At 47.9% G+C, this 19,079-nt stretch overlaps 1 long non-coding RNA gene across 1 annotated transcript; it reads left to right on the plus strand.

Moving 5' to 3' along the window:
- The first annotated feature begins 13,407 nt into the window (after positions 1-13,407).
- LOC148538853 (uncharacterized) lies at positions 13,408-17,368 on the plus strand. The gene is made up of 3 exons (XR_015871397.1): positions 13,408-13,656; positions 15,883-16,022; positions 17,267-17,368. It is a non-coding gene; the product is annotated as an uncharacterized LOC148538853 (long non-coding RNA).
- Positions 17,369-19,079: the final 1,711 nt, after the last annotated feature.

A 19,079-nucleotide genomic window follows, 5' to 3' on the forward strand; every position in this document is an offset into this window, starting at 1 on the left:
CCACTATTTAAGGGGCACTGCATAAGGGTTACCACTATTGCGGGCACTGCATGGGGGGTGAACTGCTACTGGGGGCACTATATAAGGGGCATTGCATAGGGGGTACCACTACTGGGGGCACTATATAAGGGGCTTACTACTAGGGGCACAAGGGGCACTGCACAGGGGGGACCACTACTGGGGACACTGTATAAGGGGCACTGCATAGGGGGGATCACTACTGGGGGCACTAATGGAGGCCTGCATAAGGAGGTCCTCTCCTGGGGCATAGGGGGGCACTGCATATGGGCACCACAACGGGGCTGCCCCTAATCTTTATTTTTACTTTACATTAATCCCAAATGGACCCGTCTCCTCCCTGGAACACTTGAGGGGGGGTGGGGGGGGGCTCCGTAGCACGCACGTTCTTCGGGCACCCTGACTACACGCTACTCCTCTGCCAGGGCCGCCTGCATGCATTTGCCCCACAGGCTAAAAGTTGGCAGCCAGCCCCTGCTGCTCTGGGTCTGCGTAGCTCTGCAATCACAGTTCTGAACGCAATTGCTAGTTCGCGCATGTGCACTGCGATGCATACACATGCACAGTACGCAACAATCGACCGATTACGTGCGCATAAGCAGCTGCATTCCTTGCTGAATCAGGCTCACAGTACAGAGAAGCTGGTTTGTTTTTTTAAGTGCATGTATGAATTATGCATTCACAAACACTTTCGGATTTCCCGTACTAAACAGGTAGGAGCCCCCTCTGCAACCCAGTCTCGTTTTACTACAGATTGTAAACTACATCGAAATATGTAGGCGCTATATACATACATTAATAAACAAATCTTTTGGATGAAATAATGATTTCATGGGGTTTATTTCCATTACCAACCTGTTATGATTTTTTACTCAAATAGTATTTATGTTATTGAGGGGTCTATTCATCATCACCTAAATTCTGCAAAAGCAGGCGAAAATGAAAATTTTCACCTGCTTTTGTAGAAATTATGTTATTGGGCCATTCATCAAAAAGGTAATGCAGGAGATATCACAGATATCTCCTGTTTACCCTTCTCTCCCGGATTGGCCTGCTGTCCCCATACCCTAGTATCACAGATATCTCCTACTTACCTTCCTCCGGCGGAATGGTCCGCTGTCCCCATACACTAGTATCACAGATCTCTCCTGCATACCTTTCTCTCCCAGATTGGCCCGCTGTCCCTACACTAGTATCACAGGTATCTCCTACTTATCTTCCTCCGGCGGAATGGCTCGCTGTCCCCATACACTAGTATCACAGATATCTCCTGCTTACCTTTCTCTCCCAGATTGGCCCGCTGTCCCTACACTAGTATCACAGGTATCTCCTACTTATCTTCCTCCGGCGGAATGGCTCGCTGTCCCCATACACTAGTATCACAGATATCTCCTGCTTACCTTTCTCTCCCAGATTGGCCTGCTGTCCCCATACACTAGTATCACAGGTATCTCCTGCTTACCCTTCTCTTCCAGATTGGCCTGCTGTCCCCATACACTAGTATCGCAGATATCTCCTGCTTACCCTTCTCTCCCGGATTGGCCTGCTGTCCCCATACACTAGTATCACAGATATCTCCTGCTTACCCTTCTCTCCCGGATTGGCCTGCTGTCCCCATACACTAGTATCACAGATATCTCCTGCTTACCCTTCTCTTCCAGATTGGCCTGCTGTCCCCATACACTAGTATCGCAGATATCTCCTGCTTACCCTTCTCTCCCGGATTGGCCTGCTGTCCCCATACACTAGTATCACAGATATCTCCTGCTTACCCTTCTCTCCCGGATTGGCCTGCTGTCCCCATACACTAGTATCACAGATATCTCCTGCTTACCTTTCTCTCCCAGATTGGCCTGCTGTCCCCATACACTAGTATCATAGATATCTCCTACTTACCCTTCTCTCCCAGATTGGCCTGCTGTCCCCATACACTAGTATCACAAATATCTCCTGCTTACCCTTCTCTCCCAGATTGGCCCGCTGTCCCCATACACTAGTATCACAGATATCTCCTACTTACCTTCCTCTCCCGGATTGGCCCGCTGTCCCCATACACTAGTATCACAGATATCTCCTGCTTACCTTACTCTCCCGGATTGGTCCGCTGTCCCCATACACTAGTATCACAGATATCTCCTACTTACCTTCCTCTGGCGGAATGGCCCGCTGTCCCCATACACTAGTATCACAGATATCTCCTGCTTACCTTTCTCTCCCAGATTGGCCTGCTGTCTCCATACACTAGTATCACAGGTATCTCCTACTTACCTTCCTCTGGCGGAATGGCCCGCTGTCCCCATACACTAGTATCACAGATATCTCCTGCTTACCTTTCTCTCCCAGATTGGCCCGCTGTCCCCATACACTAGTATCACAGGTATCTCCTGCTTACCCTTCTCTTCCAGATTGGCCTGCTGTCCCCATACACTAGTATCACAAATATCTCCTACTTACCCTTCTCTCCCAGATTGGCCTGCTGTCCCCATACACTAGTATCACAGATATCTCCTACTTACCTTTCTCTCCCAGATTGGCCCGCTGTCCCCATACACTAGTATCACAGGTATCTCCTGCTTACCCTTCTCTTCCAGATTGGCCTGCTGTCCCCATACACTAGTATCACAAATATCTCCTAATTACCCTTCTCTCCCAGATTGGCCTGCTGTCCCCATACACTAGTATCACAAATATCTCCTGCTTACCCTTCTCTCCCAGATTGGCCCGCTGTCCCCATACACTAGTATCACAGATATCTCCTACATACCTTCCTCTCCCGGATTGGCCCGCTGTCCCCATACACTAGTATCACAGATATCTCCTGTTTACCCTTCTCTCCCGGATTGGCCTGCTGTCCCCATACCCTAGTATCACAGATATCTCCTACTTACCTTCCTCCGGCGGAATGGCCCGCTGTCCCCATACACTAGTATCACAGATCTCTCCTGCATACCTTTCTCTCCCAGATTGGCCCGCTGTCCCTACACTAGTATCACAGGTATCTCCTACTTATCTTCCTCCGGCGGAATGGCTCGCTGTCCCCATACACTAGTATCACAGATATCTCCTGCTTACCTTTCTCTCCCAGATTGGCCCGCTGTCCCTACACTAGTATCACAGGTATCTCCTGCTTACCCTTCTCTTCCAGATTGGCCTGCTGTCCCCATACACTAGTATCGCAGATATCTCCTGCTTACCCTTCTCTCCCGGATTGGCCTGCTGTCCCCATACACTAGTATCACAGATATCTCCTGCTTACCCTTCTCTCCCGGATTGGCCTGCTGTCCCCATACACTAGTATCACAGATATCTCCTGCTTACCCTTCTCTTCCAGATTGGCCTGCTGTCCCCATACACTAGTATCGCAGATATCTCCTGCTTACCCTTCTCTCCCGGATTGGCCTGCTGTCCCCATACACTAGTATCACAGATATCTCCTGCTTACCCTTCTCTCCCGGATTGGCCTGCTGTCCCCATACACTAGTATCACAGATATCTCCTGCTTACCTTTCTCTCCCAGATTGGCCTGCTGTCCCCATACACTAGTATCATAGATATCTCCTACTTACCCTTCTCTCCCAGATTGGCCTGCTGTCCCCATACACTAGTATCACAAATATCTCCTGCTTACCCTTCTCTCCCAGATTGGCCCGCTGTCCCCATACACTAGTATCACAGATATCTCCTACTTACCTTCCTCTCCCGGATTGGCCCGCTGTCCCCATACACTAGTATCACAGATATCTCCTGCTTACCTTACTCTCCCGGATTGGTCCGCTGTCCCCATACACTAGTATCAAAGATATCTCCTACTTACCTTCCTCTGGCGGAATGGCCCGCTGTCCCCATACACTAGTATCACAGATATCTCCTGCTTACCTTTCTCTCCCAGATTGGCCTGCTGTCTCCATACACTAGTATCACAGGTATCTCCTACTTACCTTCCTCTGGCGGAATGGCCCGCTGTCCCCATACACTAGTATCACAGATATCTCCTGCTTACCTTTCTCTCCCAGATTGGCCCGCTGTCCCCATACACTAGTATCACAGGTATCTCCTGCTTACCCTTCTCTTCCAGATTGGCCTGCTGTCCCCATACACTAGTATCACAAATATCTCCTACTTACCCTTCTCTCCCAGATTGGCCTGCTGTCCCCATACACTAGTATCACAGATATCTCCTACTTACCTTTCTCTCCCAGATTGGCCCGCTGTCCCCATACACTAGTATCACAGGTATCTCCTGCTTACCCTTCTCTTCCAGATTGGCCTGCTGTCCCCATACACTAGTATCACAAATATCTCCTAATTACCCTTCTCTCCCAGATTGGCCTGCTGTCCCCATACACTAGTATCACAAATATCTCCTGCTTACCCTTCTCTCCCAGATTGGCCCGCTGTCCCCATACACTAGTATCACAGATATCTCCTACATACCTTCCTCTCCCGGATTGGCCCGCTGTCCCCATACACTAGTATCACAGATATCTCCTGTTTACCCTTCTCTCCCGGATTGGCCTGCTGTCCCCATACCCTAGTATCACAGATATCTCCTACTTACCTTCCTCCGGCGGAATGGCCCGCTGTCCCCATACACTAGTATCACAGATCTCTCCTGCATACCTTTCTCTCCCAGATTGGCCCGCTGTCCCTACACTAGTATCACAGGTATCTCCTACTTATCTTCCTCCGGCGGAATGGCTCGCTGTCCCCATACACTAGTATCACAGATATCTCCTGCTTACCTTTCTCTCCCAGATTGGCCCGCTGTCCCTACACTAGTATCACAGGTATCTCCTACTTATCTTCCTCCGGCGGAATGGCTCGCTGTCCCCATACACTAGTATCACAGATATCTCCTGCTTACCTTTCTCTCCCAGATTGGCCTGCTGTCCCCATACACTAGTATCACAGGTATCTCCTGCTTACCCTTCTCTTCCAGATTGGCCTGCTGTCCCCATACACTAGTATCGCAGATATCTCCTGCTTACCCTTCTCTCCCGGATTGGCCTGCTGTCCCCATACACTAGTATCACAGATATCTCCTGCTTACCCTTCTCTCCCGGATTGGCCTGCTGTCCCCATACACTAGTATCACAGATATCTCCTGCTTACCCTTCTCTTCCAGATTGGCCTGCTGTCCCCATACACTAGTATCGCAGATATCTCCTGCTTACCCTTCTCTCCCGGATTGGCCTGCTGTCCCCATACACTAGTATCACAGATATCTCCTGCTTACCCTTCTCTCCCGGATTGGCCTGCTGTCCCCATACACTAGTATCACAGATATCTCCTGCTTACCTTTCTCTCCCAGATTGGCCTGCTGTCCCCATACACTAGTATCATAGATATCTCCTACTTACCCTTCTCTCCCAGATTGGCCTGCTGTCCCCATACACTAGTATCACAAATATCTCCTGCTTACCCTTCTCTCCCAGATTGGCCCGCTGTCCCCATACACTAGTATCACAGATATCTCCTACTTACCTTCCTCTCCCGGATTGGCCCGCTGTCCCCATACACTAGTATCACAGATATCTCCTGCTTACCTTACTCTCCCGGATTGGTCCGCTGTCCCCATACACTAGTATCACAGATATCTCCTACTTACCTTCCTCTGGCGGAATGGCCCGCTGTCCCCATACACTAGTATCACAGATATCTCCTGCTTACCTTTCTCTCCCAGATTGGCCTGCTGTCTCCATACACTAGTATCACAGGTATCTCCTACTTACCTTCCTCTGGCGGAATGGCCCGCTGTCCCCATACACTAGTATCACAGATATCTCCTGCTTACCTTTCTCTCCCAGATTGGCCCGCTGTCCCCATACACTAGTATCACAGGTATCTCCTGCTTACCCTTCTCTTCCAGATTGGCCTGCTGTCCCCATACACTAGTATCACAAATATCTCCTACTTACCCTTCTCTCCCAGATTGGCCTGCTGTCCCCATACACTAGTATCACAGATATCTCCTACTTACCTTTATCTCCCAGATTGGCCCGCTGTCCCCATACACTAGTATCACAGGTATCTCCTGCTTACCCTTCTCTTCCAGATTGGCCTGCTGTCCCCATACACTAGTATCACAAATATCTCCTAATTACCCTTCTCTCCCAGATTGGCCTGCTGTCCCCATACACTAGTATCACAAATATCTCCTGCTTACCCTTCTCTCCCAGATTGGCCCGCTGTCCCCATACACTAGTATCACAGATATCTCCTACATACCTTCCTCTCCCGGATTGGCCCGCTGTACCCATACACTAGTATCACAGATATCTCCTGCTTACCTTTCTCTCCCGGCTTGGTCGGCTGTCCCCATACACTAGTATCACAGATATCTCCTGCTTACGTTCCTCTGGCGGATTGCCCGCTGTCCCCATACACTAGTATCACAAATATCACCTGCTTACCTTCCTCTGGCGGAATGGCCCGCTGTCCCCATATACTAGTATCACAGATATCTTCTGCTTACCTTCCTCTGGCGGAATGGCCCGCTGCTCCTGTACACTAGTATCACAGATATCTCCTGCTTACCTTCTTCTTGCGGAATGGCCCGCTGTCCCCATACACTAGCATCACAGATATCTCCTGTTTACCTTCCTCTGGCGGAATGGCCCGCTGCTCCTGTACACTAGTATGGGGACATAATTCATCAAGGTCCGAAAATACAATATTTTCGGACCTTGACTGCGGGAGCATTCGCCATCTTCAGATGGCGTTTGCTCTTGCAAGCCGCTCCTTCCCTATGGGTTGCGAAGAGGGACTGTTTAGCTCCTTCCGCCGGACGCCGGGTCTTTTGTGCACATGCGTGACCTGTAGATCATACAGGCGCACTAGTTCACTGCTCCGAAAAGGAGCAATGAAAAGACTCGGGGAGACAGCTGATTTTTGGATCAACTGTCCGCGCCAGCACTTTCCGCAAGGTGAAATGTTAATTATCGGGTCCGCTCGGACCCTGATAATTAACATAACGAATAGAGCCCATATTGCTTTAGTACAGGCCCGAGAAAAATGAGCATTGCTTACGAACTGTCTTTTTTCTATAGGAGATATAGGATAATGTGGATGCTAAAATCCATGGGAAAAACATATGGAGACTTAATATATTCTCTGCCATTACAAAGCAAGCATAGATTTAAGAAATACTACAGACTATTGCCTATGCAACGATCATGAGACTAACGCAGTCTGTTCCACTTCATTCACAAATACGTAAGAAGCAATGCTGCTCGAAGATATATGCAAGTACCAGTGACAAGTCCATTAAAGGAGTTATGATTCTCGGAGCTCTGCCGGGGAATTGAGGCAAAAAGCCAAAAAAATAAATCCATCTGTGTGGCTACAATATCGTCACAGGGTCCCCTCCTTTTCTGCAGGATGTGGGAGGAGAAGACGGGGATCCTGGTGTTATGGAGATAAACTTAATCTGTTCCCTCACGTGGGTGTTTGTATGGTAGATACAAGCAGAAGGCGAGGACACTTGCTGGCAATTTGACAGCCCCTTACACATCAATGTGAATTGCTTAACAGAAGCTGAGGGGAAAATAAAAAAAAGCTAGCACACATCGCCTTTCTATACTTTAAAGGTGTTGTTACAGTGTAGAGTCCCTCTGAGCCAGGACAGACTTTAGTCATTGTTCTGGAGTGTTGGCAGTAGCTAGTGGTTAGCAGGGAGGTTCCCAAACTCGGTCCTTAAAGCACCTTAAAGGTGAAAACACACTAGACCAGAGGTTCCCAACCACGGTCCTCAAGGCACACTAACAGTCCAGGCTTTAAGGATAGCCATAGCTAAGCACAGGTGACTTAATTAGTACCTCAGTTATTTTGATTTAACCATCTGTGCTTAAGCATGGATATCACTAAAATCAGGACTGTTAGTGTGTCGAGGACCGAGGTTGGGAATCACTGCACTAGACGTTATGTCGCCCTATACGGCGGATCTGGCCGACATATCGTCCACATCGGCAAATGTGTACCCACTATAAACGACCTTGCGTGCTCCCGCAGGTCGTCCATCAAGGTATTTCGCTGGCCTGCATTTAGGGACGACTGAACGGTCCAGTTGCTGATGCCAGGCAGGTGAATGAAGCCAGTTCCCGAAGTGTCAGGCGGACGGGCACCGGATCGTGTGACGTGTACCGGCCGTCTAAAATGTCAGGCGTTGCATCGCTGGGGACACATATCGTTAAGTGTGTACCCAACTTTACAGTAAGAATATCCATGATTGCACACATATGGTTTAATCAAAATGAATAAGGTACTAATTAAGTCACTTGTACATCAGCATGGATATCCTTAAAACACGGACTGTTAGGGTGCCTTGAGGACTGAATTTGGAAACCACTGGGTTAGGGGCTGATTCTGCATTGCATGGATCTTTCTTAACGACGTAAATGTCGAGTTTTTGCATTCAGTGCATGTGCAGAAGTGAATTTGCGCATCTTTGCGCATGTCTGTCCTATTCTGAATCAGTGGGAACGAGGGTGCATCTGACTTTCTATAAGTGCATTTTGATGTATGAACAAGGCGGCAACAATGTGATCACTCGTAACTGCCCTGACTTGTGGACGTGTCATGGGAGTGTCGTGGGCGGGTCCATCAAGCTCTCAGCGATTCTGTCGTGCGCATGAGGAAACCAAGCATGTGTCTGACGGATGTCTTGCACCCTGTATGGGACTGGTGCACTTGCAAATACTGATGATAGTTTCGCCGACTGGTGTAAAATCAAGGAAAGCCATGGCTTTTCCTTTTTACATGCACAAATCCCTGATATAGTTGAACGGATATCGACATTAGCATAAGGTAGTAAACCCCTAATGTCAAGGCTTTCAAGAGTAAATATACAGTACCTTATTTAGAAGTTCTTTAAACTATTGCGCTATATTTCTATAATTCTACAGCAAAGGACATCACTGTGTCTCTACCATACTGTATACACTGCCGCCTTGCAATGTTACAGTAAACTGAAATGAACAGACAATGAAAGATAAATATATAATTATTATTAACTGTTATTTATATAGCACCAAAAAATTCCATTGTCCAATGTGCTTTAAAATTAGGATAACAGTAACAAAGAGAGACTGGTTATTAACAGACAGGCTGAGAGGTAGGAGGACCCTGCTTGCAAGCTTACAATCTACTGTATATGGAAATAGAAATTTGATACATGAGGATAAGCTACATATTGCATATTGGTCCAGCCAGACTGCAAAAGGTAGTAAGTGCTTAGTGGGTAATATGATTCGGTCACACAGCAATGTTGGGCTTAGGTCAGGGGTGGTTTGAGTAGAACACATGTAAGTTTTGTGTGAACTGTGTTGAGGGGTGTAATCAGGGAATTTGATAAGATTTCCTGAAGAGTAAAGTTTTCAGGGACGCTTGAAGGTTTAGAGGGTCTAAGATAGTCCTGTTGTGCGAGAGAATATGGACAAAATATATCAGTTAGTGATCATTTATGTGGCAATTGTTTGTAAAGTCATGCATCCAACAATGGAACGTTGTTCTTCTTCTGCATCATATAATAAGGGCTTGTACACGTCTGTCATACTGTAGAAAAACATGTGCTCAAAAAAATCTTCCATGAAGCATACCTTCTGCTCCACGGGAGGTTTCTGTCCTCCCTGAGCTCGCCATAGGACACCTGCGTTACGGTTTTACAGGTGTACCACCCCAGTCAAACTTCCTGTCCATGGGCCTGTTTCAGCTTGGATCGCAACTGCTAATACGCACGCAATCGGACGATTTTTACGTACTGCGCATGTGTATGCACCGCAGTGCGCGCACCGGCGATCGGGAATGCGTTCGCAGTGACTACACAGACACATCGCAGAGTGATTCACAGGAAGTACCGTTTGTGGGTGGTGACTGGGGGTGGTCGGCAAAACGCAGGCATGCCAGGGCGTTTGAACACTGTTGCAGGGGCGTGCAGAAATTATCCACTGCGATCCCTTACGCAGCTTGAGGACTCATAGCATGCGCTGAAGTTAGCAATTCCTGAGTAAGGTCAGAGCTTGTACAAGTGTGCGTGAGGCTGCGATGGTACTCGATGTTACCGATGGTTTTACAGTCTTGCTAAGGATTACGGATGTGTGTAAGGTAAGGTGGGTGTCCTTATGTTGTGCTGCGGCGGAATAGCAATTGCAATGGATTAGCATACTATCGCAGTTGAACTGCATGCATAATCGCTATTGCATTCGCAGTTGCGATCGGTAGTGAATCTGCTCCTATGTTCATATAAGGCTCTATTATACATTACTATTAAGGTTTTGAATGCTGCAGGCAATGTCAAATTTGTATATAGAAAGGGTGTGTGTTTGGTGCATTAGCTATCATTGTTTAATGATACATTAGCAGTACAGTGTGCAGGGCCGGATTAAGGGAGGGGCGACGGGGCGGTCGTCCTGGGGACCGCACACACAGAGGGGCCCCCACGCAGGGTCGATGTGACTCTGCCTAGAACAGGTATGCAGCAACACCTGTTTCTGGGTTGAGGCTCGGCAGCAGCAGCGGCTGTTCTATGGAATGCAGAAGCACAGTCACTGCTGCTGCATCAGCTTTCTTCTAGGGAGGAGAGGGGCCGGCTCCACACTAGCAGATGCAGGGGGGGTTTCTGAGTACCAAGAAATTCCTCCCTACAGTGACTGGCCAAATAGGGGGCAGTGCCAATATGGCAAGCTCTGCCCCCACATAACCACAAATCACATCATTACATCGCAGGGGCGGGGCCTAATGAATCGAGGTGCCGGACCCCTGTTGCAAGTAAAGGTATGTTTGAGTAATGTTTCAGTGGGTGTGTGCAGGGATGTCTTAACAGCAGTGTGGGCCCTGGGCAAAGCAATGCGCTGGGGCCCCTACCCACCCATTTACGGGAAAAATGTTTAAATGGTCAATAAAATTAAACCCTCCTGCACGCCCATCAGACCACCCACACATGCAGAGAGACTCTGACTGGTCTCAAGGCGATGGATGAAGTGACACTGGGACTGAGGTGAGTACTCGTCACCGGGGGGAGGGGGTAGTGGGGGGGAGGTTAGATCAGAATACAGTGCACCGGCAGCCGGCTTATAAAAATATCCCAAATTTACCAACTACCCACGGCTGTAGTGGGGGCAGGTTGGCGGGCCCCTACAAGCTGTGGGCCCTTGGGCAGCTGCCCAACAAGCCCAATGGAAGAGATGGCCCTGGGTGTGTGTGTGTGTGTATGTATATATACAGTATGTGATTCTGTGTGTATATGTGTCATGGTGTATATGCGTTAATGTATATGTGTTAATGTGTATATATGTGTTAATGTGTATATATGTGTTGGAATGGGTATGTAATGGCAGCTGTCGGGCTGCCTCCTGTCACAATACCGACACCGGTCCCGATGGTTGGTATCCCGACAGGTCGGGTAAGTATACTTACCCTTCCTCCTCCTCCCCCTAACCCTCCCCACCCCGCACCCTAACCCTCCCCATTAGTGCTTAAACCTAACCCTCCCCCCTTTGTGCCTAACCCTAACCCCCCCAGTGGTGCCTAACCCTAAAACCCCCAAAACCTAACCCTAACTACGCTCCCTAAACCTAATCCTCCCCCCACGGCTAACGCTAAGGGCGTCTCAGAGTGCTGTCATTCTATTTCTGAGAGTCATGGGCGCAGCCATGTTGACTCTGGTCAGGTGAGCGCTAGTATTCAGTCTCTACTTGTTTGCTGTGCTCACATGACCGCCTGCTCCTATGCCTGACAAGAGTGCACTATTTAAGCCTGCACCTGCCACTAGCACATCGTCGCAAAAATGTGTGTGTGGTATTACCTCCGTGATCTCACTCAACAATGTGCAAATACTACCCACAATCCACTGCCTGATTCTGCGCTGCTATCTACTGGATTCCTGCAAACTGCTGCATCTGCGCCTGCTCCATTCACTCTGCAGCATTGTGCTGTGTCCAGCTTCTAGACAGCACCTTACTAGTCAGTGTTCAAGCACAAGTACCATTCCAATTCAAGCTTCTGGTTTCACTTTGGCTCAGCTGCTGTTGTCTCCGACCCCATTCCGGGTTCAAGCCTCTGGTTCCACTCCGGCTCAGCTGCTGTTACCTCCGGTCCCAGTCTGATTCAAGTCTCCGGTTCCATTGTGTTTACCTCCACTACCAGTCTGGTTCAAGTCTCCGGTTCCATTTCAGTTCTACGACTGCAACATCCGATTTCTATCCAGTTCAAGTGCAGTCCAAGTCTGTGAGTTATCCTTTGATTCCAGCCTGCATAGTAGTCTGAAGTCTCTCCTAGTGCTTCCAGTGATAAGTCTTTAGCCTACAGTGATCTTCACTATAAACAAGTCCCCTGTGAACTCTCCAGGTTATTGCGGGTTCGAGTGGATTTCACTTTTATTGTACTTCAGATTACCCCTCTGCCTTGTAATTGTATGACTTATACTGAGCATCACAGCTCCTGACCTACTTTGGAACTCTCTCCTCACTATACCATCGGTACCACTATGGTTGTTGCCATGAGGATCCTCTCTTAGAGTGTTGGGGTTTGTGCCGAGTCTCTGCTCCAGTGTTCACTCCAGTTGCTGGGGACTGGGCAGGGCCGTAACTAGGGTGGTGTGATCAGTGTCATGGCACAGGGCACCACAGGGCAGGGGGTGCTGTTCGGGCCTGTCAATTTTCCTGCTTATTATCATTCTCACTTGTAGCTTCCTCTTATTTTATGCCCAGCATCTCCTGGCCTCACCCATCTCTTCCCTGGCCCTTCCCCATGAGGCCATGTCCCTTTTTTCGGAGGCGTTATGTCCCTATTTGAAAAATAGGGGGGCGCCATTGATCTTTCTGGTACAGGGCACTAAAAAGTCTAGTTACAGCTTTGGGACTGGGTACTGTACCTAGATTACTCTTCCTCTAGGTTCCTTTTTGCGGGTTTAGGACTCTAGTGACCCAGCTCTGGTAATCGGTTTATAACATCTGTTAGCAGATTCCAGGTGGGCTACCGATTACCTCTATTACTGCTCTGTTCCTTGAGTTCTCAAACACTGGTTCCAGCCTCTTTTTCCTTAAGTTCTGGGTAAAGGGTTGAGTTCCACTCAGTTGATTCCAGGGACAGAATGGGAGCCTTCCAGGTCTCACCCATGAGCAGACCTCAGATTCAACCACCACTATTCCGCTACAACTAGTCAGCCCAGCCCACAGGTCCTAACTCAGATCTGAAAACCCCAAACGTGACCGGAATCAAGTATATGGGCTGTAGTCAGGGTCGTACTGGCCCAGCGGGGAGTCGGGGAAATCCCCGGTGGGCCCCGCTGTTTCTAGCCACGCCCAGTATCGCAGGAGGGCGGAGCCTATCTTAGGTAACCGACAAAGTCCTATACTATAGCCTGCTGCTATGCAAGCAGGAGGTGATTCCGTATGAAGTGGCCTGTCACAGTGGGAAGGGACTACAACTCCCAACAGCCCCTGCTGCTGGATGATGCAAAGGTTGCCGCCGGGTGTTGTCACGGCAGGAGCAGGGACCAGCAGCATGGGGCAGCATAGACAGGAGTACACTACTCTCTCACTATGCACCAGGCTCCTCCCATCTGGCCTCCTACATCCCCTGCACACAGACATCGCTGGAGGAAAGAAGAGCTGTAGCAGGACAGACTACATTAATTGCCAAGTAAGGGTGGCTTCAAACTGCTCAGGCTAAATAGCTTGCTGTTCAGTGCATGCTGCCCTCCACACAAAGATACTGGCTGGCCCATTGCTATCTTCCTTCTTTACAGTCATGTGTGTGTATGAATGTGTTGAGGCTTTATATGTGCTTAGACTGCATGTGTGTCTCTATATACAGTATATATATATATATACTGTCTGTGTGCTGAGACTGCATGTGTGTCTATGTGTGTGCTGACACTGCATGTGTGTATATCTATGGGTGTGCTGAGACTGCATGTGTGTATATCTATGTGTGTGCTGAGACAGCATGTGTGTATATCTATGTGTGTGCTGAGAGCATGTGTGTTCTATGTATGTGTGCTGAGACTGCATGTGTGTTCTATGTATGTGTGCTGAGACAGCATGTGTGTTCTATGTATGTGTGCTGAGACTGCATGTGTGTTCTATGTATGTGTGCTGACTGCATGTGTGTATATCTATGGGTGTGCTGAGACTGCATGTGTGTATATCTATGTGTGGGCTGAGACAGCATGTGTGTATATCTATGTGTGTGCTGAGACAGCATGTGTGTATATCTATGTGTGTGCTGAGACAGCATGTGTGTATATCTATGTGTGTGCTGAGACTGCATGTGTGTTCTATGTATGTGTGCTGAGACTGCATGTGTGTTCTATGTATGTGTGCTGAGACTGCATGTGTGTTCTATGTATGTGTGCTGAGACTGCATGTGTGTTCTATGTATGTGTGCTGACACTGCATGTGTGTATATCTATGGGTGTGCTGACACTGCATGTGTGTATATCTATGTGAGTGCTGAGACAGCATGTGTGTATATCTATGTGTGTGCTGAGACAGCATGTGTGTTCTATGTATGTGTGCTGAGACTGTTTACATGTGTGTTCTATGTATGTGTGCTGAGACTGCATGTGTGTTCTATGTATGTGTGCTGAGACTATGCTGTATGCATGTGTGCTGAGACTGCATGTGTGTTCTATGTATGTGTGCTGAGACTGCATGTGTGTATATCTACTGTATGTGTGCTGAGAGTGTATGCATGTGTGCTGAGACTGCATGTGTGTTGTATGCATGTGTGCTGAGACTGCATGTGTGTTCTATGTATGTGTACTGACACTGCATGTGTGTTCTATGTATGTGTACATGATGTTTGCTGGAACTCTGTGTGCCTCTGTTTGGGACTCTGCGTATGTGCTGAGATTCTGTATGCGCATGTGTGCTGGGATTACATGGTTGTGTGTATGCCAGTGTGCTGAGGTTACATGTGTGTGTGTGTGCTGTGACAGCCCTCATTCATTAAGACTGTGCCCTTTTGCTGGAGCAGTCATTCCATCCACACCACAACCTGGTATAACAGAAATTGGAAACACAAAATAATAATAATAACGGCCCATCTCCATGCTTTTAAAGAAATTTGTATACTGTTATAATGCAAGTTACTGGTTGCCTGTATTAGATGAAAAGAGAACTGTCACCATTTACATCCTTTATACCTTGCTTCTCAGGGGTAAATTTACTAAAGTGAGAGTTATTAGAAGTGAGTTTTAAAAGTGATGTTGCCCATAGCAACCAATCAGATTCTACTTAACTAGCACCTTCTAGAAGATAATAGCTAGAATCTGATTGGTTGCTATGGGCAACATCACTTTTAAAACTCACTTCTAAAAACTCACTTTAGTAAATTTACTCCTCAGACTAGAATGGAGAGGTGGCTGTGTCACTCTGGGTTTATCAGCTTCCTGTACAGTAGTGCATTGTGTTTACTTGTGCAATGTGCTCATGCAAATGTGGGCATGAGGTTACCTGTGCCCCGTCTATGGCCATAGGCTTTCCTGTGCCACTATCTGTATGGGCATCGGTTTTGCTGTGCCACTATCTGTATGGGCATTGGTTTTCCAGTGCCACTATCTGTATGGGCACGGGTTCTCCAGTGCCACTTTCTGTACAGGCATGGGTTTTCCTGTGCCACTATCTGTATGGGCATGGGTTTTCCTGTGCCACTATCTGTATGGGCATGAGTTTTCCTATGCCATTATCTGTATGGGTATGGGTTTTCCAGTGCCACTATCTGAATGGGCATGGGTTTTCCAGTGCCACTATCTGTACAGGCATGGGCTTGCCTGTGCCTCTGTCTGTGCGCTGGTGAGGTTACCTGAGTGGGCATGTGGTTACTTGTGTCTGTGAGCAGTCACTGAGCCGGGTTTCATTCCAGAACACACACATGGAATCAGCAATGAAGTCATGCTCCAGTAGTGAGGTCCGAGGAGGTAGACAACAAGGAGGAGGATCCAAGGAGCCTCAGCCGTACCCAGCGGACTGAAGGGCATAGAAAACGCCTTCAATTAAGCCAATGTTAGTAGTTGTTGTTGTTGGGGGAACAGCACTCAGTATGAAATGCCTAAGTTCAATTTACGTGGTTGGTAAGAAAAAATACAGTCTGTTTCCCTTCACATGAAGATGCCTTAGATTACACTGTGGAATTCTTTCTGACACAAACTATTGAATTTAATTGCTGTTTTGGTAATACTATTATATTTTGGGGACATACACTGTTGGTAGAAATATATTAGGGATGCCAGTAAGAGAACATTGCTCCCTCTACACCTTCCCTTCTCTTCCAACCTACATATTTTCCACTCACTTCTACCTTAATCCATTCCGGTACTCTGGGTCTGATTCAGAGCCGGACGCTATTTGCGGACGGTCGTTCCAAAAAAGGGGCCGGCTATTTAAATTGAGTACTTACTCTTTGAGGTTTGTTGATTCCTCTATGTCTGAGCGAGCGAACGAAAAATGCGCTTGCTATTTTGTATAGAGACGCCCCTTTGCCGTTCGCAACACACGTCATCTCCGGTATTTATTAGATTAATCGGGAACATCGAAAGGCATTTGAACTGCTCGCAGTGCTTGTGGTAGGATTTACTTCCCGCTATCACTGCGAGCAGTTCAGGCTAAAAGACAACCAAGTGACGTGGTCGATGACGCTCCTTTACTAATTATGCACTCCCATTAAACGCCCTTTTGACCGTTTGGCACGCCTGCATTCGGATCTCCACTCCCCCGTTTTCAAGCACCTTCCCCTGTTACCACCCACAATGGTACATTCTGTCAATCAAATTAGCAGCCCCTCGCTGTTTTGCGAGCGCATGATTTCCGACCGCAATGACTGGTATGCGCATTACGACCCATACGCATGCGTAGTTGTGCGAACATCGCTCAGAGCGAACGAGCGGCCGCTTACGAGCGGCTCTGAATCAGGCCCTCTATTTCTTATGACACATTCTGCCACCCTTCACCATCCTACTTATACCATAATACACCCCATACCCATACATTTTCCACCGACACACTTGCCACGGCCTCCAATGTCTGTGGCATAGGCACTACTCTGCCGGGAAAAGGTGCTCTGATTGCTCGACAGGGACACCTCCCCTCTAGATCCACCACAACGCCTACTAATCCTTCTCCTGGTTGCCAGTAATCCGGCCACATCTCCTCCCTTCCCTCTCCGCCATTGTTGTACACATTCTGTAATGTTAGATCTGTGAAACAAACTGGCCTCCATTCATTTTTTTTTCATGTTTAATTTCCTAAAGATATCAGGCCACACTACTCCAGTTGATGATCACACCTACGAAATGGCTTGCCAGTCCCTTCTAGTGGGCCCCTTCCGTTGCATTTACCTGGTGGGCCCTTCATGCCCCAGTCCGACACTGGCTGTAGTTATTGCTCTTATTCTTCATTTAGTATCTATCAAAAATATATATTACAAGGAGGAAACCCTTACACCAGGGCAGTCTTAACAGCACTGTAGGCCCTGGGCAAAGTAATGCACTATGGCTCCAACCCACCCACTCACTGGAATAATAATGGTCAATAAAATTAGACCTTTAGATTTATTGGTACAGTACTTTTAACAGAATCAATGTTTTAAACATAAAAAAACATGATGTAAAGTGAGGAATGTGGACTCCATCTTCTCTTCCCCAGCTTGTTCCCGTTCTGCACTGCAGCTGTGATTCACAATCACAGCGGCTGGGGAGCATCTTTCCCTGCCTGCCTCTCAGCCGGCTGCCCTATGCACAGAGTGAGAGGTCACACACTCCATGTAGATGCCCCCCCCCCAGCCCATCAGGCCCCTGGTCGAAGGCCCCTAGGATCGCAGAGCCCTGGGCAGATGCCCAGTGTGCCCATATGTTAAGATGGCCCTGCCCTGTGCATATGTCCTTTAACTCTAGTGTAAGAGTGCCTTGTGCCTCAGAGATGTAAGGGTTTCCCAGTGGCTTCATAGGCTACATTCTCAATATCTGTTCAGATTACAAAATGGTTGCTTCTACCGGAGGTCATTGCGAAACACACAGCGGTGCAATACAAAGTAACCTTCGGGGCATTACCTCCATTGACACTGGTGAGCTAAGATTTCTGGCACCATGCGATGGATATATCCGGAGCAGCAGATGTTTGGACTGACGGATGGGAAGTTACTATGAACACTTACATTGTGCCAGCACATTCTGTTGCACTTTACAATTGAGAACACAGTAATGAAACAAGATTGGTTAGTAACAGACAAAGAGATTAGAGGGCCCTGCTCGCAATCTTACAATCTATAGCAGTGATTCTCAATCATATTCCATCTGGGCACCCCCTGGCAGCCCATTTGCTTTATATACGTACTCCCAACATTCACAAAGCAATGCATCTGTAATGTATATAATAATTGCTCTTAGAGACAATGTTTAGGTGCCAGTATATATAGTAAATCTGTTATAAATAAGAATTGCAAAAAAAAAAGACATAAGAATACAATAAATTTAATTATAAATATATATTTCTCAAATATTATAATGAAATTTTTTTAAATGATAATAAAACTAGTTCCCATATGCTTATGTATACAGGCATAGACTCAGGGGCGTATTTATAATGGGTGCAGGGTGTGCCGGCCCGCACACCCTGCACCCATAAAACGTACCTCTCCGGAGTCCCACGTCGGCTCCGGTGTCTGAGCCTGTAAAAACGGTTGGAAAATGGCCGCCGCGGCCATTTTTCCATCATTTGCGCATGCGCAGTACAGGGAAAATGGCCGCCGCGGCCATTTTCCCGGTGACCTGTGCATACACTATAAACTCTGGGCACACTCTAGTGCCCAGAGTCTATAAGTGCGGCGCTAGCCGTGCAATGCTCAGTGCGCAGCCGGCCACAAAGTAGGGGGCCCGTGTCGGAGACTGCACACGGGCCCCCTCCTCTCTAGAAACGCCCCTGCATGGATTTTATCATCCTGCAGTGATGCATGGGGCTGGATATCCCTATGGTTTCCCTACAGATTTTTTTGAAGAACCCCTGAAAGCGGGTACTAGTACTCCAGGTCGAGAACCAATGATCTATAATAGCTTTGGGCACAGTGAG

The sequence above is a fragment of the Taudactylus pleione genome, unplaced genomic scaffold (assembly GCF_031769625.1).
Source record: "Taudactylus pleione unplaced genomic scaffold, aTauple2 ptg000034l, whole genome shotgun sequence".
Classification (NCBI taxonomy): Eukaryota; Metazoa; Chordata; class Amphibia; order Anura; family Myobatrachidae; genus Taudactylus; species Taudactylus pleione.